The sequence below is a fragment of the Castor canadensis genome, chromosome 9, assembly GCF_047511655.1.
Source record: "Castor canadensis chromosome 9, mCasCan1.hap1v2, whole genome shotgun sequence".
NCBI classification, from domain to species: Eukaryota; Metazoa; Chordata; class Mammalia; order Rodentia; family Castoridae; genus Castor; species Castor canadensis.
This window is the reverse complement of record NC_133394.1, coordinates 15,782,351-15,793,427: the sequence shown is the minus strand read 5'-3', so window position 1 is coordinate 15,793,427 and position 11,077 is coordinate 15,782,351. Positions and strand designations below refer to the sequence as shown.

Sequence of the window (11,077 nt, the reverse complement as noted above, 5' to 3'; positions counted from 1 at the left end):
ACGATGGGACCGCCCCATCCGGCTCACTTTCTTCTCCCTGATTGGTCCATTGAGGGGGCGGGGCTGAAGCGCTGTGTACTCCGATTAGTAGAAAAGAAGAAGAGCGCAGTGGAGGTCGTGTGCGTGGCCGCCGCGTGGTCTACTGGCTCCAGAGAAGGATTCTGGAAGCTGCGTGGTCTAGTGGGCTCCGGAGAAGGATTCTGGAAGCTGCGTGGTCTAGTGGCTCTGGAGAAGGATTCTGGAAGCTGCGTGGTCTAGTGGCTCTGGAGAAGGATTCTGGAAGCTGTGTTTGGGAGCAGTTGAAGAACAGTACATTCTTCTCCTGGCCTAATGCCAGCTAAAAGAAAGCCTCGGTAAGGGGCAGGTACTGTAGAGCTGAACTTGAAGCGAGAAAAGTTTTGTTCGGATTGTGCGTTCTCCAGGGGTGGCTGTGAAAGCCAGCTGGAACAAAGACAGGAGACCTTTGCTTAGTTTTCGGTCCGAATCTAGAGGCCTAAGGGAGGGAGCTGCAGTTATTTCTGGATTCTGCAGAGGAATCTTTCTAAAAACAGCTTAATTTTAGAAGTACTTACCAACTAGGGAATGTCCACATTTGAAACTCATGTTAAAGAAAATAAAAAAGCTTCATCATTTAAGATTGAAAAGGTTGGCACTCAACACTCAAAGCTTTTAGCTTTATAGGTTTGTGGAACAAAACACAAGGCTAATGGGATCTTAAAGCCTTTATAAGTCCATAGAGCAAACCGTTTTCTCAAGGCATACGAATGTGTCCTATAGCGTTACTGTCATGTTCTGGGAACAGGCGCTGAACTAATCTTTACCTACGTTGTGTAAGTTGATCTACATAAAAAACCTGAAGTAGGCAGCTCTCATTTTTGCAAAAGAAAAAACAACTACAAGTGGTTTTGTAAGTTGCCCAATGTCATTGAGCTAGTAAATAGAGCTGGTCTCTACAATCTTGGTCTCTCTGACATTGAAGTATTTGATTGTCTGGCAGCACCTGCCTCCCTGGCAATTTCTGCCTAATGGAAATATTGATGAGAAGGTCTGCAATATTGGCACACGCAGTACACAGGCGTCTCAGTATAGGAGGGAATATGCTTATGGCTGTGACATACCTGCTCTAGCAAAAATGTAGACTTGATTTCCACAAGCCTCTTTCAAACTGATAGGTAGCAGTGAGACATAAGCAGTGGCCACAAGAGGAGACAGGGACATTATGTTATTTTGATAAATATTTAAAGGGCCAGACTCTGAACAAGAAGAGCCAAAATAGCTAGCCCCCTCCCATCTCCTTTTAGATGCTAAGCTACAGGAAAAGGGAAACAAAAGAGGAGCTACCTGCTTCTGCTTTCCTCTTTGAGATGTTAACAAGCTACCAGGATCCTTGGATGGATAGAGGAATGAAAGAGAAGTTCTAAAGCACACCTATGTCTCTGTGAATTGGGTGGAACGTGGGTGTGTTTGGAAGGGTGACCCCTCTCTGTCAGCTATCTCAACCATCCAGATCCATTACCTTTTACCACATATATTCCCCCTGCTCTCCAGTGTAAGACTAGGAATGGGGACCTCCACCTTGAGTCTTTGCTCCCATTTCCTGCCTGGGGAACAAGAAATATTTCTCATTTCTCCTGACCCTGATTCTCTCTGGAGACAACCTGCTTTTAGGTTGTTGAAAGCATATTACTCTCCTAATAAACTTTACTGTTACTTTTACTAAATTTTTGCATCTTGCTTGAGTTCTGCCAGATGCAAGAACCAAAGTAATTTTTAGGACTATTTTTCTGGTAACAATCATTTAACAACTCCATTTTACAACCTGACCCCTTTAAGTAAAAACTCCTTCCTTAAAAGGGAAATAGGCCTTTCGTTTAGTTTTCCTAAGCTATTCCTCAAAATTGAAATAGTTGTTCAAAAACAATTCCTGATCACGGAACCAATATGTACTCTACTGTTCAGAAAACAAGAATAAAAAAGAGAAAATCATTACTTTACAACTAAGTATAACTAGTTCCTTTTTGATACATAATACAGACTTCATTGGATAGGATGTATACATACCACTTTCAGCCAGAGTCTTACTGTCTATAATTATCTTCCCCGTTCTTTCTCATGGGCAGACCTTTTTTGACTTAATTTGTGAAAACTTTCTTGATCCCCTTATCCTTATAGCATTCTTCTACTTACATGTTTGTCTTTTTTAGACCATGGGTTCCTTAGAAAATGCTGAAGTTCTAGAGCCATTAGAAAAAAGGAAGTGGAGAGACCAGAATGTCAATGTACAAATGATTTTGTACACGTTTGTCAGTTGAGGTTCATTTTTGGTGAATTTTCTGCATACCAGCAGAGAAATAGTTTTCCATTGAGTTAAGTTTATCCACTCTTAAGGATTATGCTTTTAGAACTTGTCCATCCTTGTTTTAAAGATGGTATCATAGATTTCAAATGTTTTTCTTATTTTAGAGAATAAAAAATTGCATTCTGAAATTTTTCTTGGCCCATGAAATCTTGAAATGTAGTCATCATTTGTAAGGAATGACTGCTGGTTTCAACAACCATAATGCTGGTATGATTCTAATCTGCTCGATCAATATTCTCTTTTATTTCTCTCTGGATATGATGTAGCTGATGCTTGAGAGTGAATCTGACCTTGATGGTGTTTAGAAAATAAGTGGTTGTAACTGGCAGATGGTACTACAGTCAAAAGCAAGCTGCATAGGTAGATGGAGTTTTGCCATCCTTTATAGATATGTTTGGGTTCGTCTGACAAAATAATAGGTTAATGAAATTCACTCTCAGGTATCCTGGGAGGTGTTAACTCTTTGACATGGCCTTCATCTCTATGTAAGTAAGTCCATGGTGGTTTTAAAAACCTGCTGCAAGTTCTTTGATATTCTTCCCATAACAGAGTCTGTGTTTTCTCTCTTATATCTATGTGAGCTTGGGACTGATTTGACCAGTAGAATGTGGTTAAAGTAACCATAGTCACCGTATGTGATGTTGGAGGCTAGGTCATAAAAGGCTATGCAGCTCCACTTATCTCCTGGAACACTTAGTTTTGAAACTCTCACCATGTAAGAAGTCCTACCTGAGGCTACTGAATGCCTAGGACACTTAGACCCCTTGAAGATATTCTGGTTGACACAGCTGAACAGAGCCCAGGTGACAGTCACATGAGAGGACAAGCCAATTCCAGATCCCAACTGTTTCAGTCATTCCTCAGTCATTTGAGTCTTCCAGCTGAGGCCAGAGTCATGTTGACTGGATATAAGCCATCCCTGCCTGTGCCTTGTTCTAAGACCTGAACTTTGGACGTTGTGTTTAGGATTTCTAGTGAACAGATAATGGAAATAATATCTTGTCTATGGGTTTATATTTAAATAATCTGAAAGAAGTGTCTCTCAAGTTCTTATTTAGGAATACATTAGCCCTAGAGTCTGGGATGCTATTAACCAATGAGTTAAGTGAGTCTTAGATTTAAAAGTTGGAAGGACACAGGGTAGAGACCTGAGCAACTCTTTATAGAATGCTTAAGTTTGTGATGCTTAAGTTTGTGATGCTTAAGTTTGTGAGAGATCCTCCTCAAATGGGAGGAAAAATGGTCATTTATGAAACAAATGTATGGGGAAGAGAATAAACGTGGTACAAGCTGTAATAAGAAATTACTAGCCAGGTGTGGTGGATCAGATTTATAATCCTAGCTACTTGGAAGGCTGAGATCAGGAGGATCATGGTAAGTTCACAAGCCCCGGTCTCAATGAACAGCTGGGTTCGTGGTACACTCTTGTCATCCCAGCTACTTGGGAAGTTGAGATTGAGAGAACTGTGGTTCCAGGACAGCTAAAAGTCACGAGGTCCCTGCCTCTATGGAGAAAGCTGGGTGGTCCTGATGGTGTGTATCAGTTGTCCTAGTTACAGCATAAAATAGAAGGGTCACAGCCTGGGCAAAAAGCAAGACCCTATCTCAAAAATAACCAGAGTGAAAAAGGACTGGAGGTATGACTCAAGTGGTAGAACACTTGCCCAGCAAGCAGGAAGGATGCCCTGAGTTCAAACCCAGTACCACCAAAATACAAAAAATTCAAAGCTGAATATTGTTTCCCACTTTTTAAGTTTTAGCTTTACCTACCACATTTTCCAGGCTTTAAGCTTCGTTGAAGACCACATGCCTTACCAATTTCTACCTCCCCCAGCCTTCCTCATGTCTATAACGAGATCAAGCTAGAGATACTTGGTATGCATCCATATATCTATATTTCTACAGGCTTTATGTTTATACCACCTTATTTTAAAGGGACTTCTCTCAAATATTTTTGGTTGCTAAATATATAGTTGCATTTATAAATTTTGGCAACTTTAATAATTTTTAAATCTGTTTCCATGTTTGTATTAAAGGAAAAATGAATCACAATGAATTGGAAAATTTGAGAATTTTATTTCACTTTGTTTAATGGGTCTTATGATTCAGAGCAGAGGTTGGCAGACTATGGCCCAGTTCTGGTCTGCAGTCTGTCTCTCTATAGGCATTGAGCTAAGAATGCTTTTTTATTTTATTTAAGCAAAATAGACAATTTAAAATTTGTCATTTTAATCATTTTAAGTGTTTAATTCAGTAGCGTTAAGTATATTTACCACCACCATCTCCAGAATTTTTTTTTTTAGCAGTACTGGGGCTTGAACTCAGGACCTACACCTTGAGCCACTCCACCAGCCCTTTTTTGTGTTGAGTTTTTAAGAAAACTGAAACACTTAAAGCTGCTTGGTTAAGGTCCAGAAACCTGACACAAGCAAAGAATGAAGTTTGTTTTATTCTTTTTCTTTTTTTAGATGGGGTCTTGTTATGTTTTCCTGGTTAGTCTTGAACTCCTGGGCTTAAGAGATCTTCTTGCCTCAGCCTCCACTCTACCAGCCCTTTTTTTTGTGTTGGGTTTTTTCAAGATAGGGTCTCAGGGAGCTATTTCCCTGGGCTGGCTTTGAACCACAATCCTCCTGATCTCTGCCTCCTGAGTAGCTAGGATTACAGGCATGAACCACCTAGTTCTCTGAAAGATTTTTTTTTTGTTGTTCTTGGGCGGTACTGGGGTTTGAACTCAGAGCTTCATGCTTGCTAGACTTGCTAGGTAGGCACTTACTGCTTGAGCCATTCCGCCAGCCTGCCATCTCCAGAATTTTTTAATCCAGACTTTCCATTAGCTTCTATCCCCCAGATCCTGGTAACCTTTATTGTACTTTCTGTCTCTATAAATTTGACTACTCATATAGCTTGTATATGTGGAATCATATAATATTTATCCTTTTGTGTCTGGCTAAAGTTGGTTGGTAAATATTTAGGGCATTTCTACCTTTTGGTTATTATGAATACTGCTCTGAACCTTGGTGTACAAATATAATCTGTTTCAGTCTCTGCTTTTCATTTCATTTTTATATTTTTAAAGAGTAATAAAAATAATATTTGAAATTTACTATCTGGACTTTATTATAGAGTTTCCCAACTCCTAATTTAGAGTAAATTTAAAAGTGGGCTATTAATGACATTAAGAACTCACTGAATGGACTGAAGCTCATTCATTTCTTCGTTAGGAAGGTGATATTTGAATTTTTTGTTTGATTTCCAGGACTTACCTAAATATTTTCCAACGGCTTTCTTTGCTTTACAGATTTAATGTTCACATTTTGGACTCAGGTTTTCCCCCCAGTACATTGACTTTTACATTAGGTGTTCTTTAAAGGCTCTTGTTTAAATTGAGATAAATGTTTAAATGAATAGAACATTTCCCCTCCTTCTCAAAGGCGTGCTTACTAGAATTACTAGATTAGTGACTATCAGACTGTTGAGTCTCCTCACAAGAAAGGTGATGAAATATCTTTTGCCATACAATAGATTTTATTAATGAAGTGAAGGAAATACTTGTGAGTGGTGTGAACAACTTATATAGTAAGAATTACCTTTTCTGTGAATTATTACTCACTAGATGTACTTTCCAGTAGCTAGCTGGTAGGGATTTTTTTTTCTTATCTCCACTGATGTTTTATTTTCAGACTGATTTAAGTGCCACTTCTGGAATATCAGAGTTGCAGACTAAAAGGAATGAGGAAAACCTTAGTAATATCAAATAACGGATTCAAAACTAGATCATTTAGAAGATTTGAGAGAAAAGATATTTCTGGTTAGGAAGAAGATTCTATGTATTATAAAAAATGTGAAAAGGAAAAAGGTGTATAGTAAGACAAATTTTTTTTAGGACTTAAATAAAAATTAAATCTTATTTGTGCATTAGATGTTAGACTGTGAAGATTCCCATAGAAAGAAACATTTGGATTATAAATACCAAGGAAAATTCATGGGAGGGGTTTGTGTAGTGTAAAAGAATATTTTACTTCTTCAAATATGAGGAGAGCTCTCCGTGGAGCTTGAGTTTTGCCTTTACTTTTCTCCTATATTTTGGGCTCTTGATTGCCCTTGTGTAAACTCATGAATAGGTAGGAGATGTGTGTGCACATGTGTGTACACATGTGCATATGTGTGCATCCTTTTGCATTGTGAAGTGAGTGCTCTTTCATGCATAGTTCCGAATGGAATCCACCAGGTGTAGGCCACTGTCATCAGGGCTTCTGTTTACGTAGCATCTTTACTTGTTACGATTTGAATATGAAACATCCCTCCACAAGCTTATGTGTTTAAATGTTTGAACCACAGCTGGTCGTGCTATTTTGGGAGGTGGTAGAATCTTCAGGAGAAGGTACCTAGCTAGAGCAAGTAGTTCACCGGGGTGGGTCTTTGAAGATTATAACCTGTCCCAGGGTTCCTGTCTCTTTGTTCCCGTTCACCATGTTGTTCTACCCACACACTTGGGGCTAGGAAACCATGGACTGAACAGTGAAACGGTGAGTCAAAATATTACCGTGACAAAAAGCTGTTACACTTCTATAGCGTGAATTCTATGATATGTGTTTTCCAATTTTTTCATCTGGGAAAAGAGGAAAACAAAAGAGTACTGGCTTATTTCCCTTACTGCTTGATCTTTGCCTTTGAATCATCTCTAGGTTAGGGCATAAGAATTGGCCTGGTTTGGTATGCCTGTTAATCCTAGCTACTTGGGAGGGCAGAGATCAGGAGGATTTCAATTCAAGGCCAGCCAGAGAAAATAGTTCAAGAAACCCTATCTTGAAAATACCCAACACAAAAAAGGGCTCGCAGTGTGGCATAAGTGATAGAGCACCTACCTAGCAATCTCAAGGTAACATGGTCACGGGTAAGCATTATTCTGCCTACTACATGTGTTGATATTAAAAATGACCTGACACTGAGACAAACTTGCAGTCATTCTGCAGCTTTCAGTTTTATACAGTGCATATTAATATCCAGAGCTCCTTTTCATATGCCCAATTTAGTTTTTCCTGTGCCTGCCCATAAGCATTTGAAGATAATCCATTCATATTTCAGATCGGTTATAGAGGATAAGAGGGGGGGAGTAGCTGAAGGTGATGTGGATATAAATAGAGTTTTATTTTCCTTCCTAAATGGAAGAAAACAGCCGGGTGCTGTAGAGATCAGGAGGATCTCGGTTCGAAGCCAGGCCGGGCAAGTAAGTTTGTGAGACCCTATCTTGAAAATACCTAACACAAGAAGGGCTGGTGGAGTGGCTCAAGGTGTAGGCCCTGAGTTCAAGCCCTGGTACCACACAAATAAATAAATAAAATAAACTTGCAAATATGTTAAATGTCGGCAGGAAAGGTCCAGTGGAGAGGAGAGCTCAGTGCTGCAGAGTGCAAATTATCTCTCAAATCTCGTCTTCCCTTCTGCTGAAGTAAGTTATAGTGAAGCACTTGGTACCCAGCTAGGCATAGCCCACTTGCGACTTCTGAATGGTGATAAGTTAATCTGGTATGCACACTGCTGGTAACTTGGAATGCAGCAAGAAGTACCCAGCACAGTCGTGGTCGTCTAGCAGCATTTCAGGGTTTACTGTTCAGAAACTGATGTTAGTGGCAACTTCTTGAATTGACTCACTAAGCTCTGTTATTAGTAACTAGCTCTGCCGCCACCTAATCTTACCCTGGAGAAAGGTCTGGAGGATCCCTTTTCACCAAGCACTGGGAAGGGACATCCTTAATGGCTTTCCTCTTGATACCCAGAGCAGACAGTGGGAAATGCTGCAAAAACTGCATTTCCTGATTAAAATAATGGAAAAATGAGGTCCTAATGGAGTATGTGCTAGATGGTAGAGCTTAACTGACAAAGGTTTGGTAGGTGCACTTAGCCTAATGCAGTGCAGAGAAGGAATGGGAGTGTTTTGAAATGAAACACATGGGCAGCCCACCAAGGTTCTGCATTACATAATAAAAGGAATACCTTTAGGTCTGTTGGGCAATAACTAGACACTACTGTCAATATTTATAGTTTCTTGCCAGGTTCCCAGAACTAAGCCAATGTATGGCTCTCCACACAGGTGAAGGCCAGTGCCTCTGAAGAACCCATAGTATAGCCATAGGTGTCTACAGTGGATTTTTTCCTGAGCCCTCCACCCATGGACCTGGAGCTATCCACCCAGGGGAATGCACTGGGGACAGAGAAATACCCGACCTGGGAGCAGTTACATAATCTCATCCCCAGAGACCAAAGTACTATCATAGTTCACTAGTCAAAACAAGGATTATAGAGGATGTTTTGGCCCAAATTCATCCACCAGTGGTTGGAGTGAGTCTGTAGGACCATCCTGTGTTATCCAAGTTCTAGAATGTAATGGAAGAATACATACACCCACCCACATACATACACATTTGCATATGTGGACACATGCATATATATGTACATTTATCTATCTGTGTACATGTACATAAACTTGTTAACTAGCAGAATACCATTCAAGGTCGAGTCTATGGAGTGAGGGTTATTATGAAAGGAAGAACCATCTAGAGCCTTTGTAGTTCTTCCCACATGACATATTAAGCTAGTAAAACCATAGGCAGTATTTTGGGGCACAGGAGGAGGAGGAATTTAAAAGATGTTTGGGAAGAAGAATTTTTTCTTTTGTTGGATAGCAGTCATCAGCTAAGCCAAGATGGTAATTACAAGCACATCCAGGAGCTAGGGAGAAGGAAGCAGTCTGATGTGATGTGCTTTCTTCTGAGGCTCTGCTGCTGACAGTACCCCAGTTCTGTCTGTTCCATAGGACTCCCACCCTACCTGGACAGATTAAGTGTGAAGACTGGGACACAAACCCAAGAAGCTTCAGTCACATATAGGTTTTATGTGTGCTACGGTGACTGCAAACACCTAGTTCCTAAGGGTGCAGCCTACAGCAGGCTTTTCCTTCACGGTTAACCAGCTAAAGTTTGCTTGAAATTTTCATTTTGTTGCTGAGAAGGGAGCTGGAGGCCACTGTGAGACTCTGACAGTCCTCAATTCTTACTGTTGTGTTGGTCAAGATACCTTGTAGAAATTCTTTGAGGGTATCCTCATTGATGCATTCCATAAAGCTATCAGAAGAAATCCTGACACCTAGTGGATTGCCGGACCTGTCCACAAGCCCAGGGAGATACGTGGGCTGAAATATGCTGGCTGTTCAAGAGTTGTGGCCTTGCCAGGGTGGTTCATGTCTGTAATCCTAGCGACTCAGGAGGCAGAGATCAGGAGGATCACAGTTCGAAGCCAGCCAGGGCAAATAGTTCTGCAAAACCCTATCTCGAAAAACCCTTTACAGAAGAAATTCAAATGGCCAAAAAACACATGAAAAAATGCTCACCATCTCTAGCAATAAAGGAAATGCAAATTAAAACCACGCTAAGATTCCACCTCACCCCTGTTAGAATAGCCATCATTAACAACACCACCACCAACATGTGTTGGTGAGGATTCGGGGAAAAAAGAACCCTCTTACACTGCTGGTGGGAATGTAAACTAGTACAACCACTCTGGAAAAAAATTTGGAGGCTACTTAAAAAGCTAAACATTGATCTACCATTTGATCCAGCAATACAACTCTTGGGGATATACCCAAAAGACTGTGACACAGGTTACTCCAGAGGCACCTGCACACCCATGTTTATTGCGGCACTATTCACAATAGCCAAGTTATGGAAACAGCCAAGATACCCCACCTCTGACGAATAGATTAAGAAAATGTGGTATCTATACACAATGGAATTTTATGCAGCCATGAAGAAGAATGAAATGTTATCATTCGCTGGTAAATGGATGGAATTGGAGAACATCATTCTGAGTGAGGTTAGCCTGGCCCAAAAGACCAAAAATCATATGTTCTCCCTCATATGCGGACATTAGATCAAGGGCAAACACAACAAGGGGATTGAACTTTGATCACAAGATAAAAGTGAGAGCACACAAGGGAGGGGTGAGGATAGGTAAGACAACTAAAAAATTAGCTAGCATTTGTTGCCCTTAACGCAGAGAAACTAAAGCAGATACCTTAAAAGCAACTGAGGCCAATAGGAAAAGGGGAACAGGAACTAGAGAAAAGGTGAGATCAAAAAGAATTAACCTAGAAGGTGACACCCACGCACAGGAAATCAATGTGAGTCAATGCCCTGTATAGCTATCCTTATCTCAACCAGCAAAAACCCTTGTTCCTTCCTATTATTGCTTATACTCTCTCTTCAACAAAATTAGAAAGAAGGGCAAAATAGTTTCTGCTGGGTATTGAGGGGGGGAGAGGGAGGGGGCAGAGTGGAAGGGGGTGGGGGCAGGGGGGAGAAGTGACCCAAGCATTGTATGCACATATGAATGATTAAAAAAAATAATAAAAAAAGAAAAAAAGAAAAACCCTTTAAAAAATAGGGCTGGTGGAGTGGCTCAAGATGAAGGCCCCGAGTTCAAGCCCCAGTACTGCAAAAAAAAAAAAAAAAAAGGGCTGTGGCACTGCACTGTTGGTGGTTCTCACCATGCAGCCTGGAGAAGGTGCAGTACTCTCCAGCTCCACTGTTACCGCTAATAGAAGTAATGTTTGTAAAATTCATGCCTAATATACAATTTAGGACAGCCAAAACCATTTATGGAAATTGCCATTGGCATGAAACCTCAGAGAGAAGGAAGGGTAGCAGTTCCCTTATCTGTTGG

The 11,077-nt window shown here is 40.6% G+C and overlaps 1 long non-coding RNA gene across 2 annotated transcripts in view; it reads left to right on the top strand.

Annotated features, from left to right (window-relative positions):
• The first annotated feature begins 8 nt into the window (after positions 1–8).
• Positions 9–11,077, top strand: part of LOC141410834 (uncharacterized) — a 66,380-nt gene continuing 55,311 nt past the window's right edge. For both annotated transcript variants that reach the window (XR_012435591.1, XR_012435592.1), the window contains exon 1: positions 9–353. This is a non-coding gene — a long non-coding RNA (uncharacterized lncRNA). The remainder of the gene's footprint in view (positions 354–11,077) is intronic.